Genomic DNA, 16452 nt, shown 5'->3' on the forward strand with positions numbered 1-16452 from the left:
AGCATCTTTGTGCTCTGAAAACGTATTGTAACATGTCATTTTTCTGTAGGGGGTGGTTGTACTCTGCGTCAAAAGGGGTTACCTTACTCATTTCACGCTTTTGTCACTGTTCTCTAAGGGTAAATGTCATCTCCCTGGAGTCCTGTAAATTATTGATGTGAAAAACTGCAGACTCAGGAGATTAAAAACTTATGACTAAGTTTAGTGAATGAACTTGCACGTCAAGTCAGGAGCTTTCCTTGTTTTCTGTCTGGTTTCTCTCTTAATAGTATCTGCTCTCTTGTCTGTGCTGCACCGACAGAAACAGTTCGGCGAGGCTGCCTGTCTTCCTGCTCTCTTTCACTTATTCCCAAGCGGGCGAGACACCATGTCTGGACAGAGGAAATCTCTCCCTTGGCATTTTCTCGTCAAACTCTCTCTGCTTTTTTCTGCTGTGTAATTGAACTCGATAGTATAGCTCACCTATTCCAGCATATTGCAGATCTTTTTTACCAATTTTCCGCTGTGGGAAGAAATGACAAAAGTATACTACTTGCAAAACGTTAAGTGTAAAACAGCAACAGAGAATATGACACCCAGATGTAGCTACGGGGCAAACTCCATTTAGTACTCCAACCTTTTCATTTACATAATCTTCTGCTGATAAATCAATACATGCAGGTGAATAACTAATACAAAACACTTTACGAAGGTGGCTATAAGCCATCTTCAGGCTTATAGCATGCATAAATTTTTCAGAAGTTAAATGTCACCTTATGAAGTTAGTTTAGCTATTTTCTTCCAATTCTGCCAAAGAGCAAATCGTTTTCCCCTCGGACACGACATGAGCGGCACCGTTTGTGGCAGGAGGAGGTCAGGGTGAGAGCAAAGCTCGGGACAGCTACAGACGGCTCGCTTCGCTGGCGGTTTTCACCTTACGGTTCCCGGTAGGCTGCCGCCGCTGCCGGCCCCCGGCCCCCCCCCGGGCAGGTGCCAGAGGCCCCGCCAGGACGGGCACGGCGAGTTTGGGGCGGAGGCTGCCGGGGCACCAGGGGCGGGGGCGCGGCCTCACGCGGGGATGCATCTCCGCGCCCGCCCCTGGCGGAAAGCGCCACGGGGAGCCGGCCCGGCCCTGCCCCGCCGGAGGGAGCCGCGTCCCCGGCGCGCTGCAGCCGCCTCGCTTCCCCGTCCTCCTCCGGGCCACGGCGGCGGGGGCGGGCCGGGGCGGGGCGGCGCGCTGACAGGCAGCCCGGCCGGTCGGGGAGCCGCGGTAAACAGGAGCCGGGCGAGGGAGCCGGGGGTGCCCCGGCCCCGCAGGAGCCTCCCAACCCCCGGCCCGCCGGCGCCACGGCCCGCCGCCTCCCGGCCCCGGGCATGGGCAGCAGCAGCAGCCGCCGCAGCCGGAGGAGGAGCCGCCGGCCCGGGCCCTGTGCGGGGCACCAAGGTAGGCTCGGCCGCCGCCCTGGCCGTGGGGGGCCGCCCCCGCTTCCTCCGCGGGGCCGAGCCGGGTCCGCCGCCCCTCCGGCGCGGGGGGCCGGTGCCGCGGGGGGGGCCGGTGCCGCCGCCGCGGGGAGCGAGGCCGGGTCGCGGGGGCGGCCCGCCCGCTGTGTGCCGCTCGGCCGGCGCAGGGGCCGCCTGCCCCGGGGGCCGCTGCCCCGCGGCCGCCGCTCAGCTCGCCCCCGCGGGCACCGCCTCGCCCCTCCGGGTCCGGCGGCGGCCCCGCCCGCCCGCAGGTGAGGCGCCTCCCGGGAGGCGCTCGGTGCCGCCGGCGAGCAACAGGCAGCTGTGCGGGGGCGGCGTGGCCCGGCCCGCGGCTGCCCCCCGTGGGACCGGCCGGCGCGGCGCGGCGCGGCGTGGCGGCCGGGGCAGCAGGGAGCGCGGCGCGGCCGCGGGGGTCGCCGCCGCCGGCCCCTGGGGCGGGGGCTGCGGCGGAGCCTCCCGTCGTTGGCCGGTGCGGAGGCTCCGCTGGGAGAGTTCAGGGCTGTTCCTCTGTCGGAGCCGAGGAAACGGCACCTAATTCACTGGTAAGAGGCTTTCCCACCTCCGTCGTCTTTGTCTGCTCAGCCTCAGCTCGTCTGTGTGCGCGTTGGCGCTGGGAGTATTAGTATGGCTTAGGAGAAACCGATGAGCGGATCAGCTGGGTGGGAAAGGCACTGTGTTTGCACTAGGTCTCCGGTGTGGAGGAGGACCCGAATTTGCATTCAGTTAGCGGTGCGGAATGAAGATACACCAGAGATAAAACTGTATGCACGATGTGCTGGTCACAACGTGTTCGTAACGCATGGCGAAGTTTCACGGCAGACTGAGAAATAGTCAGAATTCCTTCATGCGTCCTGGAGCTAGCTGGCAGATAGAGTCATGCTCAAGTTGTTCTGAACTGTAACACTTTAACTTTTCCTCTTTTTAGTAAGCTGGAAGTGCAAACAAAGCTGGAATTATAACGTGCCAGTGCGAAATCGGTTTGTTTCAAACTGCAGTGCAAGAGGGCACACAGCTCAGACTCTGGAGTTGGCAAAGGACTTGGATACTTCCAAGCGTAGCAGATTTGAGAAATAACCCAGCAGCGTGAACATGGAAGAGACAATTCAGGTAGAGCTTCAGTGGAGGTGGAAAGAGATCTTGGAAGGAAGATGGGGGTAGAAGAGGAGAGCTGGTCTGACAATAACACTTCAGCTGAAGCAGCAGCACTCTTTATGAACTTTTGCTGCTGAAATTAGCTTTGGAGTAGTGTCAGATGAGGCTGAGATTGATCCAGTAATAGCCATAATCAAAAATTTTCAGAGGAAAGAAGTTTTCTTTGAAACACACTTATTTATCAAGATGTTTTCTTTGAAAGTTATCAATGCTGATGAATTTCCACTGATGCAGAGCTCTGCTAAGTCTGCCTCTGGGCCAGGATTGCTGGAAACATCGAGGGTCCTGGCTCAAGGGTATGCCCCAGCACCCAGGATGGTATCTGCTGAGGGGTGTTGGCAGCTTCTCAGCTGTGGCCCAAACCGTTTGGTGCCAGACTGCCCCGAGCAACCCTGTAGCTGCTCGGAGAAAGTGAGACATTCCCCAGGATTTGGTTCTGCTGCGGTTGCTGAAACTGATAGGACTCCTGAAGTCAGAACAGCTGCCCCTTTGCTGGGGACTTTGAGTGACTTTCGTTACAGTCTGATGTGAACTTAAAAAATTCACAATTCACTGAATATTTGTTGTTATGGAGTTGGGTTTTGTTGTTGTTGTTTTGGTTTTTTAAGTTGGCTTTCAGCTAGCCCTAGTCAGCAGTTTTGCTTATAGAGGTAAACCAGTTGAAAAGAAGCGATTTTCTGGTTTGGGGTGTCACACGGGAAGAAAGGCTGCAACCCTTTTCATGCCTCAGTGTATGGATATGTGGCCAGAATTGGTGGAGGTGTCCTGATGAGGCAGTTATGATCCCACTGCTAGAAAATCCACCTGTTCCCTGGCTGCTTTTGCCTAGTCTTAAGTGTTATGAGTATAGATGAATTCAGCACACTGGATGAACTTCCTATATTTTCAGGATGAGGGGTTTTTTTAAAAAACTTCCATTATTTTAGGTCTAACCTTTTGGACGAGCAATTCTCCCATGGTCAAGGGTGAAAGGACTCAGTCTTCTCAACTGCTGAGGCTGTCACACATATGTTGGGCAATGTACTGAAGTCTCTTCTCCGCCAGCCTGATTTCCTCATTGCTCTTCGCAACACTGGTATTAGTGGGGGAGGCAGATCGCTGCAGGAGTGCGGCAGCTCCCAGTAGTAATGCTGCTCAAGGAAGGAGCGGTAGGTGGTTCTTAGAAGTCCTGAATTGATTCTGCTGCCTAAGAAAAAGGAGTCTCCTGCTATGGGTCTTTCCTACCATGTACCCCAGAAGCAGTCAGCGCTAATGTGACTGACTGATAGCCAGCTTCAGAAATGGTGAAGAATAGAGTGAGCATGGCCATTTGCCAGAAAAAATGAAAACAGGAATGAAGTGTCCTCTTATTTATTTATTTTGGGGTTTGTTTTGTTTTGCTCTGGTCCTGCCCTTCCTCCCTCCCCCCAAAATATAAGGAACTCTTGGTCCTGTGGAAGTGTCTAGTATTCTGTAAGAGGCTGTAGCTGGGCTACTTTAAAAAACGAACAGGCTTTGAAGGAAGGAGCTTGCAGGAACCCTGGACATCATTGTGCTTGGACTATGTCTGCACGTGGCAGACAAATAGTGAATAGCAAAGCTGTAGAAGGCTATAAAGAATGGTATACTTCAAGTCTGGGAAAAACTTCACTTCTAGGGCATAAGGTATTAGAGGGGAAATCTTCCTGGGGAACAAGCTATCCAGTTACTGCCTGCTCCAGTTCTTTCTCTGGAGCATCTAGTGCTAGCTGCTGCAGGAACTGAGTGAACCACATAAACCACACATCTAATTCACTGTATTAATTTCCATAGTGAAACAGAACTCGTGCAGGTTTTACTGTGACTTCTGTTTTGCTGACTTGTGCATTGACTGCAAGATCTGGTGGCAGCTTGCTTTGGCATAGCAGAGCTGGCATTAAACTTGCTGAGTGGGCTTTGTTTGTCGTGAAGTTTCACAGCTCCAGGTCCTTGAAACCCTCTTCACAAAGTCAGGGCCAGTTTTACTTGTTCTGTTGTCTGGCTTTTACTGAAAACACTACTTGTCCAAAGAACTCATCATTTCCAAAACAGATTCTTTTTCACTGCTTCCCACAATGTTTTTGTGGGTCTTTCATCAAGGTATCTAACCACATTCATGTGAAGCATTAAAAAACCAAATAACAGATTACATTGTGTTTATTGATTCTGGGGTAGGTAAATGGACAAGAGCCCTTGGAAGCACAGTCTTTTTGCAATTAAAGATATGCTTTAAGAGCTGTGTTATTCTTAAATGTAACTCATCACCAGACAGCCAGACAGTTCACAAACAGCAAGAGACAACTCAACCATCAGCATTTTCTAGTGCTTGCAGTTTCTTTCCCCAGGGACCAGGGGGAAGACTGGCCTCTATTATGTGCCCAGCTGGTTGTGGGGTTTGGGCCATATTAGATCAAAGAGATATGTAAATGTAAAAAAAAAAAAAAAAAAAAAAAAAAAAAGACTGTTGAGCTTCCCTATTTTTCAAAATAGGTGCCTCTCTGGAGTTCACCTTTGATACCTGCAGGCAAGTAGGGGAGCTTGGTAGCACATCTTGAATTTAACCAGAGACCTGGCAGAATGTTGTGGTTGATTGAGCTTGACTGAAAACAGTGTTGGAAATTTTGATGCCAGATATATGTCTAATGGGTGGAAAATACTAAAAGATTCTAGAAATCATGGATGAGGTTTTCCGTAGTTTGATGAAATCAGGTCAACTCGTAGATGAGCACTTTATCCCTGGAGACTCATTTAAGGATCCCAGTTGTAAACCTTGCAGAATATATGGCCGGAATCAATATAGAATATAAGCACTGTATATTTTGGGGTAGGTAAATCCTATGTATCAGTTAGGTATGCCTTGATATCTGCCCCTTAAAGTTTCTGTCATTCAAAAGGCATCAGGAGGACAGAATACATGTCACCAGTCCGATCTGCAGGTGAGGCTGGTCATCAACAACTGTGCCAGAGTTTCTCCTTGGGAAAACAGGCATTGGATTTAGGAATGTCATTTAACAGGTGACTGAAAACCACTAAGGGTGAGTTTGACCCTCAGTTTGGCCGCGGCTTCAGTAAGATCATGTGTTTACACACCGTCAAGGATAAGAGGTTCATTGCAAGGAATAAAAATATTCCCAGCTGTTCTTCCCTGAGCAGGTAGCTTGGCTTCTGTCATGTCCTGGACACAGGACAAAAAACATTTCTTTTTGAATCAAAGGGTCAGTTGGATAAGACAGAGGGGAAGGAAACAAAGATAGAAGGATCTAGGGTGACAACCAAAAAAAGAAGGAAAAAAAAAAAAAGAAAAGAAAAAAAAAAAGTGCAAGGTTACACAGGAAGTTGCTAATTTTAAAAAAAAGCATACAAATCCTTTGTGCCCCCCTTCCTCTCTTTATTTTTAAAAAGTCTTTCGCTTCCTCTTTTTTGTGTGTACTGAGCCTGCAAGGAAAAGTATCTGTAGGAAAAAAAACCAACATTTCTTAATAAACAGATATGCTTCCCCTGGGTCTGATCTGCTGATTCTGATGACCAGAATAATTTGTCACTCAGATTTACTTACTGCTAATAACTCTGTGCCATCGGTGCAGCTTGAGGAGGTTGGATGTACTTCTTGTCGCCAGAGTTGGGTTTTAAGTTCTGCTTTCTTTTTACACAAGAATTTGTGTGGGGACAGCAGTGGGGGTCTGCGTATTGCCGTGACTCCTAGCGCTGAAGGTTACTGACTTCTAGACATAGCTTTTGGGTGAATTTTGCCTGTAGAGGATCATTTGAGTAGTATTAACTGAACAGGAAGCAACCGACTCGCTGTGTACAGCCTGCCCTGTAGCACCGATTGAATGCTGAGGAAGTATTCAGTCAAATCTTGCTACCGTAAGTGCTTCTCTGGGCAGTGGGGCTGAACCTGGCCTTTACCTTCCTGGGAGAAGGAAGGTGATGTCAGGGGGATTATCAGTGGGAGCTCCTCCTCTCCCAGGTACTGCAGGGCTTACAAAAGGGATGCCTTTGTTTAATTTCATTCATAATGACCTCTTAAGGCATCTCTTGGTGGAAGAGCCTTCTTCGAAACCAAAGGGGGCTGTAGCAAGACAAAGAGCCTTCTCTGCCTATTTATATTTGCTTTCACTGTCACTGGCTCCTCATGTCATCCAGGACAGAGGATTAATCTCTCTGATCCCTCTATTTCTAGTTGTAAAAGCACAGTGTGCTATTGAGGGTGATTCACTACTAGGCCAATCCTTGTTATAATCTCTTGTAACTACGAACACGTCAGAAGAGGAAGGCTAATGGAAAAATGTGGCATATTTCTGTGTGTGTATATATTTTTTTACTGTGTATATATTATGGGAAGATTGATGGATTGAAACACAGGGAGTGATGCAATACAGGGCTCTGCCGTGCTTTCATAACATGGGCCACATCATAGCAAGAAATTCTGGCAAATGCCTCCTCTTGCCCTATCTGAGTGTGTTTTTGTCCCCTTCCCGCTTGTTTCCCATGGCCTCCTTCAGCAAATCACTCTTAGGGGACTTGCACTTAACAGCATGATGAACTCTGCTACAATAGATAGAAAGTGAAAGTTGGCAGTGGCTTTTCTGTTCTTAATAAGCCTGGTGAAGTCTGACATACCAGAGCAATGTGAAGAGCACGAGGTAATAGTTTACCGTAGGTGATGACAGAAAGGAAAATACACATGGGAGCAGTCTGGCTCTTTCTGAAGGTAACAGTAGGCTTTGTTCTTTTCCTTCCTTTCTGGTAAATGAAATGAGTTTCCCTTGTAGTTCTGCATCCAAAATGTTGTCCGTTTAAATGTTATTATTGTCATCATAGCTTCCAGGGTCATTTTCATCTAGAGCTTGCCTGCCAAATCTGAACTGGAAGTGCCGGGACTAGAAAGGACAGTTGTTGTCAGTGGTTTTTCTCTAGCACAATCTGTGACCAGTCATTTCCATTGAAGCTGCTTCTATAAAATGTGTGTATATGTGTGTGTACATGTGCGTGCATATAATACATAAAAACAAGGAGACTGAAGACTTGCAGAGGAGCTGCTGCTCTTTGACATCGCAAATGATCTCTAGATGAGAGGGTTTTCTTATACCAAACAGCATAAATGCATACTGAACTAAATGCTGTCTTGTTGCAAAGAGGGGGAAAAAAAAAAATCTGCGTAGCTCTAAAAAGAAGAGGAAGTTCACTTGCAGCTAAAGGTTTGTTGTGAGAGACAGGAAATCTGAGTCTTGTTCCTGCATCTGGCCTATGCTTTCTGGTTTAAGCTACTTCACCTATGTGTACCTTAGTTTACTGCAACTCTACTGTCATCTGTATCATGTTTTTTGTAAGGTTTTTGGATTTTTTTTAAAAATATTTTTTTAGCCTGCTTTCCAAGGGGAAGCGGGCTTATGCAATCATACTGCAAGTAACTTCTGAACCTGTTGGCTAAATGTCAAATACTTGCTGGAACTGTAGACATCGTAGGAAGAAGGGAATGTAAATTGCAATGTCACGACCCAGAGCTGCAGCCTCACCCTGCGCCGAAGCCTGTGGAGATAGCACTTTTTTAGACACAAGATAGTTCACATGAGGGAGTGGCCCTTATGAAGCCTGCAACCACAGAATACCAAACTGTAGGATATCAGACTGTACTAATCCTTCTGCCCATGGGATGGCCTTCTTCCATTGCAAGGCCTTCTGAGAGCCTGGGGTAAAAGGTTAAGTATTGTTACTAAATTAGAGGTGGCACGGTGGAGCAGACTCTTCACAAAACTAAGTTTTGATAACGTAAAGGGGTGAAGGAAGGAGAGATTCCCTTGTAAAATTACAGGAGTCTTGTCAGGCTGGCTTGATCTTGGGAGTTAACAAAAAAAAGTAGCATGTTTGATTAAAAGGTGGAAGGGGATTTTTAACTTTGCTCTTGGCATAACAAAGCAGAAGCCAATAAAAATGAGATCAAATTTCAGCCTTCTAAATGCATCGGTGTTCTTATGCAGTGTGTTAACACTGTAGCCTTGAAATATCTTATTGCTTTTGGGCGTGAAAACTCTCTATACTGCCTTTTAGCAGTTCCATTGCATGAGATGTGTATTTTGTTTCTGTGATTCTCGTGACAGCGATGTTCAACTATTTTGTACCCTTTGTTCGAGGGTCAGACCTGACAGGGCAGGATAACTCTATCGGTCTCAGTCAGAAGTTAAGTCTTTCAAATGTTGCAGAAATATTCACCAAGTTGCTTTCACCACAAAATTGCAGGGCTTGAGAAGTCTCCATGTTGTTCTGTACAAGCTGCTACATGCTCTGGCAGGTGTATGAGAGAGAGTCCTTCTCTGGTGAACCTGCGGAGCTCCCAAGGCCTTTTAGAGATGAGATTTGTTTAATGTGCCTTCCTAGGAGTGTAGGAAAACTGCACTGTGATGTTTTCCGGGCAAATCACTGAGAAGGTGGGGTTCACAACTCTGTTGTATTTTCCACATGGCAAAAGGTTCAAAATTATTCTTCTTTGACCTTTCCTGATCCATCTGATTGCTTTCTTAAATGAAATGTGTGGCTTTGTTTCTCGTGAAGCAATGTGCAAGTGATAGATTAGAACTGCAGCTTCAAAGCTACATGTTCAAAGCAGCAGGGGATGGCCCTGCCAGAGCCCTGTGCCTCGTACCAGGGTTGCCCAAGTGCTCCTTGCTTTTTACCCTTGTTCCGTAAGGCTGCATCTGAGATGCACATAGTAAAGTGTGGAAGCATCTCCTCTACGTACCTACATGCCAAATGCAGCAGGGCAAGTCTGATATATTCCTTTTAGTCTTTTGATGGTTTTCTTCCCAGGATTGGAGTCTCCCATCGTCAGCATCTGGTGTTTTGGAGACCCTGAGGCACTTGTATCTGCACCAGGCCTAGGCTAGTGATATTGATATCAACTTCTCCAACCACAAGGCAAGGATCCCAGCTCAGTTGCTGTTGAGCATGTTTGATTCAAGATAAGATTTCTCCCTGACTTTCCTTTGTTAGTGATACCCTGGCAAGAAGCAAGCATAGCATTGTGTGGACCAGCTGCCTAAGAGCAAGGAAGCTGAGTCAGGATCAGTTCCTTACATAGAAAGGGAATTAGATACATCATGCATTTTATTCTTGGCTGTGATCTTCCATTGTGTCTGTTAGATGTTTGTTATGGTTGTTTGCTTTCTCTGTGTACTTGAGCTCTACTTGTCAGCTGGGACACGTGTTCAGTCTGTCTTGTCCATCTTTGAGTGCCTGCCGGGAAATTTTTCAGTTGGCGTGTTCTCGCTATGCAGTGCTACAGGTGCTTTGCACAGACTTGGTAGGACTGTGATGCCCTGCAGGCATCCTGCTGGTTGGCTGCTTGGCAGCTGCCTTTTCAAGTCCTCCATAGCTGCTGTACTTAGGCTCTCTGGTTTGTAAGAAAGACCTGCATTGGTTTGGCTTAGCCTGTCTTTGCTGGCCGTGCCTGGTGCAGGGCTTGTGGGAGGAAGCTGCAGGGATGGTTCTGTTCCAGGGTGGATGCTCTGCTCAGGGAAGGTGTGTTTGCCAGTTGCATCTTGGTGCTTAGGTATTATCTCCCTTTCCACATGACCCCACAAAGCATATACTCATCCCTTGTCACACAGTTTGCATTGCTGCTTCTGTGAATAAGGGAGGAGAAACTCAGAGAGCTGATGATCCAGTCTCTGATTGGCCTCCTTTGAGCTGTATGCTGTGTGGCCCGTGGACAGGTCTTTGTGGTTGATGTAATCTAACTAAAGCATATGAGAGACGTCTGAGCCAGGAACAGGGAATTTCATAAGATGATGAAACTGTTGGGTCTCAAGTCTGAAAGTAATTCTTGTCAGCAGGGGATGGGAGTGGAAAGCAGCTTGACTGTACACAGTGCATCCCACTGAAGCCAGTAACATGGACATACTGCTTTTCTGAGATGCCGTTTATCCTCAGTCTCCAGCAACCCGTGCGAGTCAAGGATAGTTGGCAAGTTTCTGAGCTGAGCCTTTCTTCCATGGGCCTTTCCTTCTTCCTTTATTGGAATGTGCCAAAAAAAGAAGAAAATCACTGGCAGGCTGTCATGGTTTAACCTGGTGAGGAATAAAACAGCACAGTACACTGTCACTAGGCCTTCTGTGTCTCCTTCTATAAAAGATGCCACTCCAACATGACAGCTGTCAGAGGGACGGGTTACTTGAGCTTGTAAGTGTCTTCACCACTGGTGAGTGAAGGCAGCTGTGCCTTTCCAGACCTCTTCATCTCTCCTTGACATTCTTTCTAGGCTTTGAGCGAGTACCCTGAAGGCCTTAAGAAGTCTCTTCTCAGCTATATGATAGCTGCTTCCTCTTTCCTCTTTTCCTTGCAAAGATGACTGATAGATCATGGCTTTTGAAGAGATACTAAATGTTGCATTGGGAGTTGGTGTGTAAAATGTAGTCTTAGAAAAAGCAGTGACTAATTTACAACTGACTGCAGCTCTGGCTCAATCAGACAATTGCTAAAAATAATCCACCTTTAAATTCCAATTCCACAGTTGATCTCTAATTAGAGAAGTATTCTAATTCATAACCTGCAGATAGGACAAGATTAGGGACTGACGTGATATCTCTGTTTTGCCAGTCAGGAAAGTCTGGGCGGAATCAGTGTTTGGGAAAGGAATTTTGGGGGGAGACCAGGTGCTGTGAGGGTGATGGTACTGACTTTGCACTGGATTCATGCGGAGTCTTTGCCCCAGCTAGATGCCGTAGGGTGCAGTTTTGCCAGCAGTGTCTTTTTTTCAGGCAGAGAAGAGGTCCTCCTTGGTGGGCATCTTCTTCCTAGAGAATTTTTTTTTTTCTTTAAAAAACCCACACCCAAAAAAAAACAATCCATGAGCACACAAACAAACATTTGTATGTGTGTTATGTTGTTGTTTCTTGCTTGAAGCTGTTAGGTAGCATTGGTTGAGCACTGTAAGACAGCTGCCTGGGTTTGCTGCAGAAGCAGCCCAAAAAGGAAGAGGGAGCCTTTTCAGCTGAGATATTTAACATTTTCTAAGATTGGGGCCTGAATATTTTTTTAGCCTCTTTTTGGTTTTGTTTCTAAGTTAGATGGTTACTGTCCTCTATAATGGGGCAGTGAGTCAGCTGGCCTTGCTGAGCTGCGAAACTGTTAACTCTGCAGGAAACGTGGGTGATGTGAGATTGTACCAAATTGCTTCTTCAACAGAGGATGGTAATGGGAGCTTTTGCCGTCGCCAGGTAATACCATTCACTGAATAGCACGTGTCCCTGTAAAACAAGAAGTGTAACTTCCTCCAGGACCAAGGCTTTATGCCTTATTCAGAGAGAGCACGGCTAGCGGAGAAGGACTGTGTCGGGCATGATGTCACTTGTGGCACAGAGGGGACCATGCCTGTTCCTAAGCACAGTGCTGCTTCCTCTAGCACCCAGAGACTGAAGGGAATGGTTAGGTCCTCCAAGGAGAAAGCAGCAGTGTTTTGGTCACTTGTGGATTCCTGTCACTTTCAAAAATAGCAGAATTCATATCCTTCATCTTTAAATACTTTATGACCATCTTCATGCTGCGGTACAGCCCATGTGTGGGAGCCTGTGCCGAAGATGGGACTGTCTCTGGAGTGGAACATGCCAACTGTTTTAAGTGAGCAGAAAACCGAGGAGATTTTGTCTTGATTTTCTAACATCTGTTCCATTTGGAATAAGGAATAGTTTTCTTCTTTCAATTAAAAAAAAAATAAATCTTGCATTTGCCATTTAAAAATGGTTAATAAAAAAATAGTCCTTATATCTCCATTAGCCTAATTCAGCAGACATTCAAATTATTTGTCTGTAGTAATTTTTTTGTCTACTCTTCAGAAGAGCCAGTGTCCTTGAATATTATTGTAATTGTAACTGCTTAGAGAAGGAAACCACATGGTCAGCAAATATGGGTACTGGAAAATATGAAGGAGGGTAGGGTGGGGTCAGGTGGGTTTATCTCACTGCAGCTCTGAATGCAGTTGATGCAAAATTCTGATGTGGCCTCAACAGGTTCAATCGTCCCCTCTTTCCAGCAATACATTTTCCTCCAGGACTGATGAGATTTAACTTAAAAAAAAAATTAAATTTTTTCTTTTTGCCTTCAATTTCAACAGATACCTGATAGAAACTGCTGTTCCTTCCGGGTTTTGTCTTCACGAATGTTTCAGATTTTACAACAGTGCTCACGTGCACCAGAATTGCATGGGCCTTATTTAGCACACTTGGCTCATCTCTCTGGCTTCTGTCTAAACTAATTTAAAGCACAGAGCATCTGTTATGGGAGAAGGCAGAAAAGCCACTTCTAAATGTGATTGGATTGAAAAATGTGACATGTCAATTGGTATCAGTGATGTGGCCATGATCCTGAATTTTATTTTAAGCGTTTCCCTGTTTGGACAACTTCCCATATCAACTTCTTTCACTTGCCCTGTGGATATGCAATAGCACCCCAGAATCCATTCCACTGTATTGCCCCAGCTATCACCAGGTTCCTTCTAAACCATCTTTTGTCTGACAGTATGTTGTTCCCTAATGGCCTGGGCTTCTCCTCACCCTTACTAGACACTTGAAGCATCTGCTGGCGGAAAAACTAGAAGTCATTTAAGCAGTAGGGCAACAGAGCACTGCAAATCAGCCTCTTCTCCAGCAGCAAGAAACAGACCTGTGCAATTCTCAGGGTTTCTCATGAGTAGGCACAATTTCTCTGTACCTGGATACTTCACTCTGTCTTAGGAGCCTTCTGCAGCTGGTGGTCGTTGACTGGAAATGAGCAGCTAGTGGATGACAGACAGACTTCAGAAATGCTGCTTTAGTTCTGGTGATAGAAAAAGCTGTGATGGATTTGATTTAGTAGGATTGTATACATATCTTGCAAGTGCGTAGGAATGGATTGGTGGAGTTTAGTGCTGTTTCTCTAAACTTCTCATAAAATCCCTTAAGTTTCTAAATATTTGTAGAAACAAAGGGACTAATTACCGGATGGGACAGAAAGGGTCAACACTTGATTACTGAACTGAGAACGAGGACAACGGGTGAGGGTGCAACTGCTGGACACTGTTTTCTTGTCCATGTAAGAAGGCAGTGATTTAAGGAATCCACAGTCGTGCATTCATCTCGTGATCACATCCAGTGGCTATTTTAGGTACGGTGGGGATGAATGGCCCTTTATAGACCATGGTAAGGAATGCCTTGTCTGTGGGGTTCAGTAATGCCAGTCCCTTTTTTTTCGGATGGTGCAGAGCACCATTGTGGGGGGAGGATGGGCAGAACTGACATACGTGTGCCAGCACGCTCGCGTGAAATAACACCCTAATGAAGGGAAACTGTTTGTGCTGATGCTTCTCCGCTGCCAGTGCGTGTTGGTGTCAGTGCTGGCGTGGGGAGCTGGAATGAGGGAAGCCAGGCTGTTTGTCAGCCCTCTGAAGTGAGTTGCCTGGCCTTTAAACTACACCAGGGACACTTGCGATAAGAAGAGCACATGCAGCCTTTTTAACCACGCAACATATCCCATGATAAGGTTGCAGCTGGAAGAAGCCATCTTGTTCTGGCACTGCAGGGGAATTAATTCTATTCACAGACCTGGACTCTGTCTGTAGGCTTTATACAGCTTTACTTTTTAATGATAATGTGGTGACACAGAGATTCTTAAACTCTTCATAGTGTAATTTTCATGTTGAAATTGATGAGAAATACCATGTTTGTCTGGCTAGCAACTGTCTCAAATCAAGATCTGGCAATTTTTGGTGAGGATGCAGGTGTGAAACTGAAGGAGTGATTCAGATGTGTGCTGCTTTTACTGCTTGTCTTACTGTAGCACTTCAGTCTGTGCTCTTGGTTGCACCAGGTACCGTCTATTGCCATGGTAAGGAACAATACCACCCCCGCAGAAGCTATCTGTGCCTCTGAAACAGCCTGGAGGAGGGAAGTGGAAGTACTGTTATCCTTCCATTGCACAGAAGTGACTAAACTGAAGAACTTAAATGATTTGCCTTCCCGAACCACAGCCAGAGAGCACACCTCTGTATTGGTGATATTTGAAATAAAGTTAAAGATGGGCATTTATGTCTGTGGGGCTGTGGACCCCCCCCCAGCTGGTTATTCTGCCTGGAGCACAAGTTCTTGTGCAGCTCCCAGTACTGGTCCTTCCCGTGTTGCCCTCTGGAGAGGGACGTTCTTGTTGGACACTGGCAAATGTATAGAGAAGGTATCAGCATGGAAAAAGATGGAAACAAAAAACGTAAAGCAGACGTGCTTATGCCTGAATATACTTCCCAATAAAAATCTCTCACCGAAATCTGTTGTACTTTAATAACTCATAGTATTGCACTGTATTTAAAATGTATTTAAAATTTAAAACTTTGAACTTCAGGGGATAGCAAATGACTTCTGGTAGCTAGTTTTGCATGAGAAGTTCAGGTTGCTTTAAAAGTGGGAAATTGTCATTGAAAACATAATTTACCAATGTCATGCAAGTTTGTGGAAGAATTGGATACAGGATGCTTGGTACGTTGCCCTTTTTACTCTACACTTGAACTTTTGAAGACGCTGGGTTTGGGCTCTCCAGTTGCATTGTGCAAGTCCTGAAGAATGTGGTTTATAGCTATTTCCTCAGAAAGAGTTTAAAGGTTTGTCATAATGATCCAGAAGTCTAGATTTTATTGAGACTTCCAGAGCAAAAATATATTGTAATTTAAACCTGTGAAGAGTTACCTGGCATTTAACTCATAAATCATTCAAAAGAAATACATTCTTATGCACACCACTTTGGAAATTTCTTATTCACCCAGAGACAAAGAAGGAATGATTTCATACTTCTTCAAAACACAGAATCATTTAGTCAATAGTATTAACTATTCTTTTTTTTTTAATATTCTTTTTACTCTGGCGTAAGAGGAATGTTTTGCCTGGTAGCAGTTAAACAATAGTGAAGAAGGTTGCTCAGGCGCCTGTTGTGCATAAATAGCTGTTACAACTGTTAGCCTCTGATGTAATGGAAAATAAGTGATGTAGCACAGGATTTTCCTAAAAATGCATCATTGTTATCTGTGTACAATACAGAATGTGAGCAATGTCCTCACTGAACAATGATGAGACTGTTTTATTTCATCACTATCTCGCGTTGTAAATATTTACATTGTTTGAGAAACATAGGCTTTCATTGTCTTCAATGTAAATTTATGCATTTGTTTTTAATAGTCTTTATTAATTTTGAAGATAAAAATACAGAGCAATTTTTTGATGGATTTCAGAACTGATTTAGAGTTTTGTGAACCCCAAAAGGATTATAGTAGAGAATGGAAAATGATCATAAATTATCCATAGGTGTTACATTATATCATGTGGACTTGTGTACTAGACTAGAAATTTGCCTGCAACTGTATGTTGGTGCAGATTTCTCTCACTGGTATATACATGTGTTAGTATGTCCCTCTTTCCATTTGATTATAACCTTCATTAACATTTTCTTTTAAAAAACATCGATCATCATGTGGAGTGCTTTGCCAAATCATAATGACCATGTGGGTGTGTTTCTCAATAGATTTGCTGTTATTCTGGAGGTCTGAGGTGTTGCCTTGTCCTTGACATCACTTGCTGTCTTTCCCTGGCATGTCATAGTTTTGTGGGGTTTGGCTTTTGCCCATGAATAGCGGGGAGGGAGTGGTTTTTGTACCCCGTGGATGTACTGTGGACCCTTCTGCGCTGATTGCAGGGTCATCTACAATTGCAGGGGACCAACTGTGGCAATCTTAGTGGGCCATTCCTGAAGCTGTGTTCACAGTAACCTGACCTTTTTTATTTTCCTTTAATTTAAGAATTTCAAATTGTATGACACCTCACCATTGCTCTC

At 45.7% G+C, this 16452-nt stretch overlaps 1 protein-coding gene across 4 annotated transcripts in view; it reads left to right on the plus strand.

Annotated features, from left to right (window-relative positions):
- The first annotated feature begins 1335 nt into the window (after positions 1-1335).
- Positions 1336-16452, plus strand: part of MARCHF8 (membrane associated ring-CH-type finger 8) — a 95753-nt gene continuing 80636 nt past the window's right edge. For 3 of the 4 annotated variants that reach the window (XM_082311037.1, XM_082311040.1, XM_082311042.1), the window contains exon 1: positions 1336-1423. The gene's annotated coding sequence lies outside the window, so the exon portion shown is untranslated. Of the gene's footprint in view, positions 1424-1904; positions 2004-16452 lie in introns of those variants that run through there. The other variant, XM_082311038.1, reaches the window with a different exon arrangement.

Source organism: Platalea leucorodia (assembly GCF_965183815.1).
Source record: "Platalea leucorodia genome assembly, chromosome: 4".
NCBI classification, from domain to species: domain Eukaryota; kingdom Metazoa; phylum Chordata; class Aves; order Pelecaniformes; family Threskiornithidae; genus Platalea; species Platalea leucorodia.